Source organism: Rhinolophus hipposideros (assembly GCF_964194185.1).
Source record: "Rhinolophus hipposideros genome assembly, chromosome: 12".
Classification (NCBI taxonomy): Eukaryota; Metazoa; Chordata; class Mammalia; order Chiroptera; family Rhinolophidae; genus Rhinolophus; species Rhinolophus hipposideros.
The window spans coordinates 75,634,476-75,645,596 of record NC_138058.1 but is presented as its reverse complement, the minus strand read 5'-3'; the positions used below and the strand labels follow the sequence as shown (position 1 = coordinate 75,645,596).

General features: G+C 39.4%; 1 pseudogene across 1 annotated transcript; it reads right to left on the bottom strand.

Annotated features, from left to right (window-relative positions):
• Nucleotides 1-3,353: 3,353 nt before the first annotated feature.
• On the bottom strand, nt 3,354-10,399 carry LOC308505883 (ribosome biogenesis protein NSA2 homolog; annotated as a pseudogene). Its single transcript has 2 exons — nt 9,879-10,399; nt 3,354-3,476 (listed from the first exon to the last, which is right to left on the bottom strand). The product of its transcript is annotated as a ribosome biogenesis protein NSA2 homolog (transcript).
• Between the last annotated feature and the right edge of the window lie 722 nt (nt 10,400-11,121).

Sequence of the window (11,121 nt, the reverse complement as noted above, 5' to 3'; positions counted from 1 at the left end):
TTCAGCTCGGGGAGGGGTGAGAGTTGATGCAGTTTCCCTGGAGGACAATTTTGTCACTGGAAGTAGTAGTACTATGTTTGCCAAGTCCATGACTGGGGAGTGTTCTAAGGAAGTAAAGCTTAAAGAAAAAAACTTTGAATTTTACGTTGTTTATAATATTTGAAATTGAGGATTTTCTAAGTAGTACAGCTAATGATATGGAATTGATTAAATAAATATGGTCCACCCATACCCTGAAATACCACTCAACTGTTTAAAACAAACAATTATTGACATAGAAAGTTGCTCATGAAGTTGTAAGTTAAAAGAGGTAAAATGGGTTATAAAATATTATGTATATTACAATGTCATACTTGTAACAATATGTATTTGTGAACGTAAAACTCTGGAACGATAAATACTGGGGTGCCAGCAGAGGTTGTATTTGGTGTTGTGTATTTTAATTTTCTTTCTACTTGCGTTTTTATTTTTTCTACAATGAGAATTGCTTTTGTAATAAAAAAGAGTCATAAATAGATGATCTCCTGTCACCTCTCTCTGGGTCTGAAGCCGCAGGCACAGCGAGGTGGTTTTTAGCCCACTTACAGCCTGGCAGTCAGGCTTTATGTTCTGTTTGTTGTTTTAGGCTGGGGGGTACCTTAAAATGCTGTTTTCTTAACATTTCCTGATTCTGCAAAAATTGTAATATGGAGCTTGTGGCCTGGTAACTGGGTGGCCTCTTGGTGTCGGTGCTGTTGCGATGAACCCAGGGAGGTCAGAGTTCTTACTCAAGTGACCAAATTCATGTTTTATTCCTTTAAGAAAATGCTACTTAGCTTGACAGGCAAATTTCCTCAGCAAAGAGAGGATACGAGATAAGAGAGTGCTCTGAAGTGGCTTGGGAAGAGCAGGACCTTGTAAATCTGATCTAACGGGGGAGATTTAGGAAACATTAAACAAACAATACCTTCTGCAGGAGCTTTGCCTGAATGAAAGCGTGTCTGACGTATTCACTTTACAGAACTCAATAGAACTATTATTTGTTGGATGCCAGATTAAATGACCGGAGAACAGCCAAGTGCCAGGCAGGCTGTAAATATAGGAAGATCCGGAGGTACAGAGAAGTCCTAACCCCTGCCGTTCCCTTCAGCTCTAACCAAATGTCTGCACTCTTCTTTTCCTCAACTTCTCACCTTTTTAGATGCAACCACCCAGTCTCCTGTACCTGACACTTGGGAGGAACTAAAAACTATACTCAGAACGCCTCACTTAAAAGAGGAAATAGTCAGAGTCTGCAAGGACTTACCTTGGGCTTCCTCTGTCCATTACGTGACTCTAAGAATATGTGACTCTAAGGAACGTCTGCTCAGTGGACAGACACTTCACTGTCAGAGGCCAGGCTGCAGCTGGCAGAAAGTAAGCGGGGCCGGCTGTTAGGGACACGTTTCTTTCACTCACTCCAGGAAAAGCACACACCTAAGCTTACAATTTTGTGGAGCACAGAAAATGCTGTTGTGTCCACCTCAGCCTTGCTCTGAAAACTCAAATATTCTTCCCCTCTTTCCCCTGTCACTATGGTCGTCACATAGATGAGAAGCGTTTGTGGAGTGCTGTAGTTTGTGAAATATATCTCATGTGCATCTTCTAATGTGATGCACTCTTGTTTTATTGCCGATTACTAAGTTTTCCCATTTCACTCATGGGAAAAATAGCAGATATACTATTAGAGGTATAAAAAATTAAACTTCAACTTTCCCATTCATGGGGCTTTATAAGACTAGTTTGCAAAAACTACTGGCTCTCACTTTATAATCTAGATAACTACGATAAAATGGTCAAATGTCTCTGGGTTTAGGCTTGAACTCAAGACTTCAAAATTTATTTTCTAAGTGACCTCCCCTATCGCAGGAACTCTTTATGGGCATGCTGAAATCAAACAAGTATGAATGTCTTAGTATAGATATGCAAACTGTATTTGCAAACTGAGTAAGACGAATAGCTTTCAACAGCCAATTTCCTACTGATAACAAAGCTTATGGTATTTGTCTTAGCTTCCAGGAATTTATATCCTCTTACTTTAGCTCTCCCAATAACTACATTTCCTTAGTCCTGAGGCTGAGATGACAGAACTCAGCTCTGTCCAAGTGGCAGTTGCACTGGAGAACCTCTGGGGAGCAGAGACCGAGTGTCTCCAATCCCTTGGGAGAGTGGAAGGAGGTGAGACAGGCCTATTATCAGAATGTCACTTCCTGGTGTTGAAAACTCTCGTCAGAAGGCTCCACATGAGTGCTGCACAGCCTGGGGAGAAGAGAGGCCTCTGGGGTCTTCTGAACATTAACTCCTGTCAATGATGACCATTTATGGATGGGTGTGAAGTGTTCTGGAGATGGAAAGGGCTGTGACAGTAAGTGTCAAGTCTTATTATTATAAAATTCCATGGGGACTTTGCTGGAACATGTGCCTATGACATTCCATTTTTTTTCATGACTAATATATTTTTAATAACTTTTAACTCCCCTCAGTAAGGAAAATATTATTGTTTAGCAGAAGCAGTGGGGAACAACTTCCCCTGAGCCAATCACTTCAAGAATGTGAGAGATCTATAGCTTACACAGGGAGAGCTCAGCTAGCCTGGCACTCTTTCGTTCATTGATTAAGGCAGAAGCTTGATTTGTGAACTAAAGTGTAAATTAGAATAGAGCATTACTTTTCTAGGAAAGTCTCCCTTACTCCAAAACGCAACGGCCCAATTGGTTTATACTCCAAATGTAATTTGCTGTCTGAAAAGGAAACATTCCCATGTGGGTCATATCTTCATTGACCAAACAATGTACCCATTTTCATACAATGCTTAGCATTTTGAATTTTTTAATGAAAATATTTTGTTGTCTACATTATTATGATTATTTCCAAAGAGGTCCACTGTAAAAACTGTCAAGGCAAACATTAAAGTCACCTTCTTGAGATAAAATGGTGTCAATAAAAGCCCAGAATAGACCTACCGTGTTTCCCCCAAAATAAGACCTAGCTGGACCATCAACTCTAATGCATCTTTCGGAGCAAAAATTAATATAAGACCCGGTCTTATTTTACTATAATGTAAGACCTGGTAAATATAATATAATATAATATAATATAATATAATATAATATAATATAATATAATATAATATAATATAATACAATATAATACCGGGTGTTATATTAATTTTTGCTCCGAAAGATGCATTAGAGCTGATGTTCTTTTTTTTTTTTTTTTTTTTTTTTGTAAAACTGGGCCATTTTAATGTTCTTTACAATAGAATAAATAGTTCTCTTGACTGCAGACATGTAAGCTGTTTGGTACTCAGAAACATCACAGTAAAGGCGGTTTTCTTGATTGATGTATAATCTTCAATAATTATAAGGAGTTACTTGTATGAACTGCTGTCAAACCAGTAAGACTGCATTTATGCACCCATCATTTTCAGGATTGTTGGTAACCTGGGCATATTTTCCCTAAATAACTTTGCCTCCTTGTGTCACAAGGCCCAACTCGCTCACGTTCACCTCAATGACTGTACCTTTGGTAATAACACCCAAAGTTGTATAAAGTGGGGATGAGGGATTCTTTTTTTTTTTTTTTTAATTAATTTTATTGGGGTGACAATTGTTAGTAAATTTACATAGATTTCAGGTGTACAATTCTGTATTACATCGTCTATAAATCCCATTGTGTGTTCACCACCCAGAGTCTGTTCTCCTTCCATCAACATATATTTGATCCCCTTTACCCTCATCACCCACCCTCCACCCCCTTACCCTCTGGTAACCACTAAATTATTGTCTGTGTCTATGAGTTTTTGTTTCTCATTTGTTTGTCTTGTTCTTTTTGGTCTATATACCACATATCAGTGAAATCATAGGGTTCTCTGCTTTTTCTGTCTGACTTGTTTCACTTAGCATTATTCTCTCGAGATCCATCCATGTTGTCACAAATGTTCCTATATCATCTTTCCTTAACGCCGAATAGTATTCCATTGTATATGTACCACAACTTCTTTATCCAGTCATCTATCGAAGGACATTTTGGTTGTTTCCATGTCTTGGCCACCGTAAACAAAGCTGCAATGAACATTGGAGCACACGTGTCTCTATAGAGAAATGCTTTCAGATTTTTTGGGTAGATACCCAGGAGAGCGATTGCTGGGTCGTATGGTAATTCTATTCGTAATTTCTTGAGGAACCTCCACACTGCCTTCCATAGCGGCTGCACCAGTCTGCATTCCCACCAACAGTGTATGAGAGTTCCTTTTTCTCCACAGCCTCTCCAACACTTGTTACTATTTGTTTTGTTGATGAAAGCCATTCTGACTGGGGTGAGGTGATATCTCATTGTGGTTTTCATTTGCATTTCTCTGATGATTAGCGATGTTGAGCATTTTTTCATATGTCTATTTGCCATTTGTATATCCTCTTTGGAGAAATGTCTCTTCAGGTCCTCTGTCCATTTTTCAATTGGGTTGTTTGTTTTTTTGTTGTTGAGTTTCATGAGTTCCTTGTATATTTTGGATATTAGCCCCTTATCAGAGGAACTGTTTGCGAAAATCTTCTCCCATTCAGTTGGTTGCCTCATTATTTTGTCAATAGTTTCTTTTGCTGTGCAGAAGCTTTTCAGTTTCATATAATCCCATTCGTTTATTTTAGTTTTTACTTCCATTGCCTTTGGAGTCAAATTCATAAAATGCTCTTTGAACCCAAGGTCCATAAGTTTAGTACCTATGTTTTCTTCAATGCAGTTTATTGTGTCAGGTCTTATGCTTAAGTCTTTGATCCATTTTGAATTAATTTTGGTACATGGTGACAGATAGCAGTCCAGTTTCATTCTTTTGCACGTAGCTATCCAGTTCTGCCAGCACCATTTATTGAAGAGGCTGTCTTTCCTCCATTGTATGTTTTTAGCTTCTTTGTCAAAAATTATCTGTCCATATTTATGTGGTTTTATTTCTGGGTTCTCAATTCTATTCCATTGGTCTATGTGTCTGTTTTTCCGCCAATACCAAGCTGTTTTGATTATTGTAGCCCTGTAGTACAAGGAAAAATCAGGGAGTGTGATACCTCCAGTATTGTTCTTTTTTTTTAATATTGCTTTGGCTATTCGGGGTCTTTTGTGGTTCCAAACAAATCTGATGATTTTTTGTTCTATTTCTTTAAAAAATGCCAGTGGGATTTTGATGGGGATTGCATTAAATCTGTATATGGCTTTGGGTAATATGGCCATTTTAACTATGTTGATTCTTCCAATCCATGAGCACGGAATGTCTTTCCATTTCTTTGTGTCTTCTTCAATTTCTTTCAAAAATGTCTTATAGTTTTCAGCATATAAATCCTTCACATCCTTGGTTAAGTTTATTCCTAGGTATTTTATTCTTTTTGCTGCAATTGCAAAAGGAATTGTTTTTTCTATCTCTTTTTCTGAGATTTCATTGTTGGTATATAGGAAAGCAATGGACTTTTGTACGTTGATTTTGTAGCCAGCAACTTTACTATATTCATTGATTGTTTCTAATAGTTTTTTGGTGGAGTCTTTAGGGTTTTCTATGTATAGCATCATGTCATCTGCAAAGAGTGACAATTTAACTTCTTCATTCCCAATTTGGATGCCTTTTATTTCTTTCTCTTGCCTGATAGCTCTGGCGAGGACTTCCAACACTATGTTGAAAAGCAGAGGTGATAGGGGACAGCCCTGTCGTGTTCCTGAACGTAGAGCAAAGGGCTTCAGCTTTTCACCATTAATTATGAGATTAGCTGAGGGCTTGTCATATGTGGCCTTTATTATGTTGAGGTATTTTCCTTCTATACCAATTTTAGTAAGTGTTTTAATCATAAATGGATGTTGTATCTTATCAAATGCTTTTTCTGCATCAATTGATAGAATCATATGATTTTTGTCCTTTATTTTGTTTATGTGATGTATCACATTGATGGATTTGCGAATGTTGAACCATCCTTGTGCCCCAGGGATGAACCCCACTTGGTCGTGATGAATAATCTTTTTAATGCATTGTTGTATTCGATTTGCTAGAATTTTGTTTAGGATTTTAGCATCTGTATTCATCAGAGATATAGGTCTGTAGTTTTCTTTTTTTGTGTTGTCCTTACCAGGTTTTGGTATCAGGGTAATGTTGGCCTCATAAAATGAGTTAGGGAGTACTGACTCTTCTTCAATTTTTTGGAAGAGTTTGAGCAGGATTGGTATTAGATCCTCTTTGAAGGTTTGGTAGAATTCACTGGTGAAGCCATCTGGTCCAGGACTTTTGATTTTGGGAAGGTTTTTGATGACTGATTCAATTTCCTTACTGGTGATCGGCCTGTTAAGATTTTCCAGTTCTTCATGATTCAGCCTTGGAAGGCTATATGTTTCTAAGAACTTGTCCATTTCTTCTAAGTTATTAAATTTGGTGGCATATAGTCCTTCATAGTATTCTTGGATAATCCTTTGTATTTCTGTGGTGTCCGTGATAACTTCCCCTTTTTCATTTCTGATTTTGTTAATTAGTGTCTTCTCTCTTTTTATCTTAGTGAGTCTAGCCAAGGGTTTGTCGATTTTGTTAATCTTTTCAAAGAACCAGCTTTTTGTCACATTAATTTTTTCTATTGTCTTTTTGTTCTCTATTTCATTTAGTTCTGCTCTGATTTTTGTTATTTCCTTTCTTCTGCTGACCTTGGGTTTCGCTTGTTCTTCTTTTTCTAGTTTTTTAAGGTGTAACATGAGGTTATTTATTTGGGATTTTTCTTGTTTCTTGAGATAGGCCTGTAATGATATAAATTTCCCTCTTAAAACTGCTTTCGCGGCATCCCAAAAATTTTGGTAGGATGTATTTTCATTGTCATTTGTTTCTATGTATCTTTTGAGCTCTCCTCTAATTTCTTCTTTGACCCAGTCGTTCTTTAAAAGTATGTTGTTTAATCTCCATGTATTTGTGTTTTTTCCTGCTTTCTTTTTGCAGTTGATATCCAATTTCAAAGCTTTGTGATCAGATATGCTTGGTATGATTTCAATCTTCTTAAATTTGCTGAGGCTGATTTTGTGTCCCAATATATGGTCTATCCTTGAGAATGTTCCATGTACACTAGAAAACAATGTATAGTCTGATGTTTTAGGATGAAGTGCTCTATATATATAGTCAATTATGTCCAATTCATCTAATGTGTCATTTAGGGCTGCGATTTCGTTATTTATCTTCTGTTTGGATGATCTATCCATAGCTGTCAATGATGTATTTAAGTCCCTTAGTATAATTGTGTTTTGGTCAATTTCTCCCTTTAGTTCTGTTAGTAGTTGCTTGGTATATTTCGGTGCTCCCTGATTGGGGGCATAAATATTGATGACTGTTATGTCTTCTTGTTGTATAGTCCCCTTTACCATTATGAAATGTCCATCTTTGTCTCTTGTTATCTTTTTCACCCTGAAGTCTGTTTCATCGGAAATCATTATGGCTACACCTGATTTTTTCTGGGTACCATTTGCTTGAAGTGTCAATTTCCACCCTTTCACTTTGAGTCTATGCTTGTCCTTGTAGCTGAGATGTGTCTCTTGTAGGCAGCATATGGTTGGGTTTAGTTTTTTGATCCAATCTGCTACTCTGTGTCTCTTTATTGGTGAGTTCAGTCCATTTACATTTAGGGTGATTATTGATATGTGAGGATTTCCTGTCATTCTGTCTTTAGTTTTCTGGTAAGGCTGTGTCTCCATTGTTTCTTTGCCTTTTTGTTGTTGTCTGTTATTTCTGTGTGGTAGTATTCTATGATGTTTCCCTCTGTTTCTTCTTTTATTACAGTATATATTTCAGATTTGGATGTTTTTTGAGTGGTTACCCTTGAGTTTATGTAAAAGAAAGTTTGATATTTAGAGTATTCCAGTTTCTTCAGTACGCTTACTTTCTCTATTCCCATATTCCAGTTCAGGCCTTTACGCTCCCCCTTTTTATGTTTTGGTTGCCACAAGTTGTCCCTGTTGATGGTGGTCTAATAGCCTCCTTTAGTATTTCTTGTAGTGCAGGTCGTGTATTAGAAAATTCCCTCAGCTTCTGGATGTCTGGAAAGGTCTTTATTCCTCCTTCATATCTAAAGGAGATCTTTGCTGGATATATTATTCTTGGCTCATGATTTCTCTCTTTCAATAGTTTGAATATTTGGTTCCATTCCCTCCTAGCTTGTAGAGTTTCTGCTGAAAAATCTGATGATAATCTAATGGGCTTTCCTTTGTAAGTTACCGTCTTCTTTTCCCTGGCTGCCTTGAGGATTCTTTCTTTATCATTGATTTTAGACAGCTTCAATACAATGTGCCTTGGTGAAGGCCTGTTGGGATTGAGGTAATTAGGTGTTCTATTTGCTTCTTGGATTCGAGGATCCAGTTCTGTCCACAGGTTTGGGAAGTTCTCATCGACGATTTGTTTGAATATATTCTCTGTTCCCTTCCCTCTTTCTTCTCCTTCTGGTATGCCCATTATTCTAATATTGCTCTTTCTGATGGAGTCAGAAAGTTCTTGTAGAGTTCTTTCATTTCTTTTAAGTCTCAAGTCTCTTTCTTCTTCCCTCTGTGTAAATTCCAGGTTCCTATCTTCGATGTCACTGATTCTTTCCTCCATCTGGTCAACTCTACTACCTAAGCTGGATATTTTATTGTTAATTTCTTCTATTGAGTTCTTAATCTCCAGAAATTCTATTTGGTTCTTTTTCAAGATTTCAATCTCTTTTGTAAAATGCTCATGGTGTTCTTTGATTGTGTTTCTGAGTTCATTAAACTGCCTTTCTGTGTTTTCTTGCATCTCGTTCAGTTTTTTCAGAATTGCGATCTTGAATTCTCTGTCATTTAAATCACAAAGGTCCATATCTCTAAGTTCCTTTTCTGGAGACTTTTCACTTTCTTTCTGAGCTATCTTGTTGCCTTGGTTATTCATGGCAATCACTGATTTACTATTTCTCTTCCTAGACATCTACAGGAGTGTCTTCTGCAACAGGTTGATAGGTATGCGAAGAGCTTTTGGAGTTCCAAAGCTCTTTCTGCACCAGATTCAGAGCCCGTTTGTTTCAGCAGTTCTGTTTACTCCTGCAGGGATCCGCCAAGATAGGTGGGGCCAGGGGCGGGGTGAGTTGTGAGAGGTGGCCCAGAGCAATGGCGGCGACCACCACCACAGCCAGTCCTGCTTCCACAGCTCCCTCCCCTTTGCCGGAACTAGTTGAGCTGCAAATCTGTGTCTGCGGTCCACAGTTCTCAGAGCAGCAAATATTCTGTCCTTTGATCCGACACTGCTACTTTATCGCTTCTAGCACCGGGCAGGTGGGGGCGGGGCGAGCTCTGGGAGGGTAGGGAGGGGGCGGCTAGTCTCCGTGCCTAAGGCTTCCGTTCTCCGCTCGGCAGTGAGGGCTTAAACCACCGATTTCAGCCCTCTTCCCTCAGTCTTTGCTCCGAGGTCTGCTGTGAGCGAGCGTTGGGTTCAGCCGTTTTGTATGCTGCCCCCTCAGCCCTGTGGGCCGTAAGCGTAGCCCTAGCAGTCCGAGTCCTTCCCTCTCCCGCAGTTGCGGAAGATCCGGGCACTGAGCTAGGTCTGTGTCCTGCGCCCGCGCGACTCCGTCTCCGCACTTCTCCTCTCCCTCCTCCCCCGCTCGAGTGATTCACCCACCTGGAGGTGAATTCAGTAGTCGGCCTCTTCGTCTTGCCTGTCTGCTGTGCAAGGAGTCCTTTGTGGAGTTATTGTTGTCCGATTCGTTGTAAATTCCAGGGGAGCGTTACAGAGGCTCACCTCACGCCGCCATTTTTTTTTTCCCGAGGGATTCTTTTTAACACCAAGGATTGGCAGGCAAAAGGTGGCTTTCAGTTCAGGATGTGTTACATGTGCCTTCTTGAAACGTAAGCCCATTGGCCTAATGAATCTTTCATATTTAGGTGGTTTTCGAGTAAATCCATCTCCAACAAAGCAGACTTTAGTAACCATCCTCTTCCATGCTTTCTTCTTTCTCTTCCCTGTTCGAATAACTTTTAATACCTCTGTTTCTCCCTGGGCACAAACTTTGGGCAGAGGAACTTCCCATTTTCCCGCTTTTTCTTTACGTTTTTGTTTAATCATATTGGAAAGTACTTTAGCTCGGGACTGTCCCTCTCTGTCCAGTAGATAGGCAGGTACTGCTCCTTGTGGAGTCTTTTCATCATCCTTTTGTTTGGTGTTTCTCTTTTCATGCATCTTGATAGTCTTTTTCATCTGTATTTTCTCAGCGTGGCACTGTTTATGGTAGAGTTTAGCTTTGAGACCAATCGTCTTTTTTGCCTGCTTTGAACGTTCATGAGCCTCTCGACCTTCCTTCTTTCTCTTTTTCTCATGGTAATCCAAACGATATCCATAGCGCTTCCGGTGTAACTAAATATATTCGTTTTGTGGCATGGTTACAACCGCACAGACGCCAGGCGCAGTCCCCTGGGCGCAAAGAAGCTCTCAACTTGCGGGTCTCAGAAACTCGAGAGCCTACTCCATGCAACTGGCGACAGGAAAGGTTGAGCTGATGTTCTTGTTAGGACTTATTTTCAGGGAAATATGGTAGCTTCTGAATGTTTTTATGGATTTAAGGCAATTTGGTGCAGAGGAAATTAGAGATCTGCATTTGTGCTCACTGACAAGTGCTTCACGACAGAGCTGGGGAACGTTGCCATTTTCTGACACTGTGGTGGCTGTGCTGGGTTCTGAGTCTACTGAGCTGCGTCACTGAGGTGTTGATTGTGTGGTTGTGGATGGAAGAGCGAGGAAGGGAATTGTTGGCCAGTTTAAGTTTTCCCATATCACTCCTAGGAAAAATAGCATAATGCTATTCAGGGCATTATCAAGAATTCATTTTCAGCTCTCCAATTCCTGGAACTTTATCACTCTAGTTCTAAAAAAACAAACCACTGTCTCTCACAGGTCTTCAACCCATCTCCCCATGTACTTTCTAATGTTCAAAGTGGCGTCTACACATATCCTAAGTGTTTCATGATAAAATCACATGGCTTGCGAAGGTACATAAGTAAGCAAAGTTACTGGATGCTGTTGTGACTTTCTACAGACACAGACATGCAAACTTGGGTCTATAATCCCAGAGCTGGGTGCACAGATGAGCTCTTTGTAGCAAA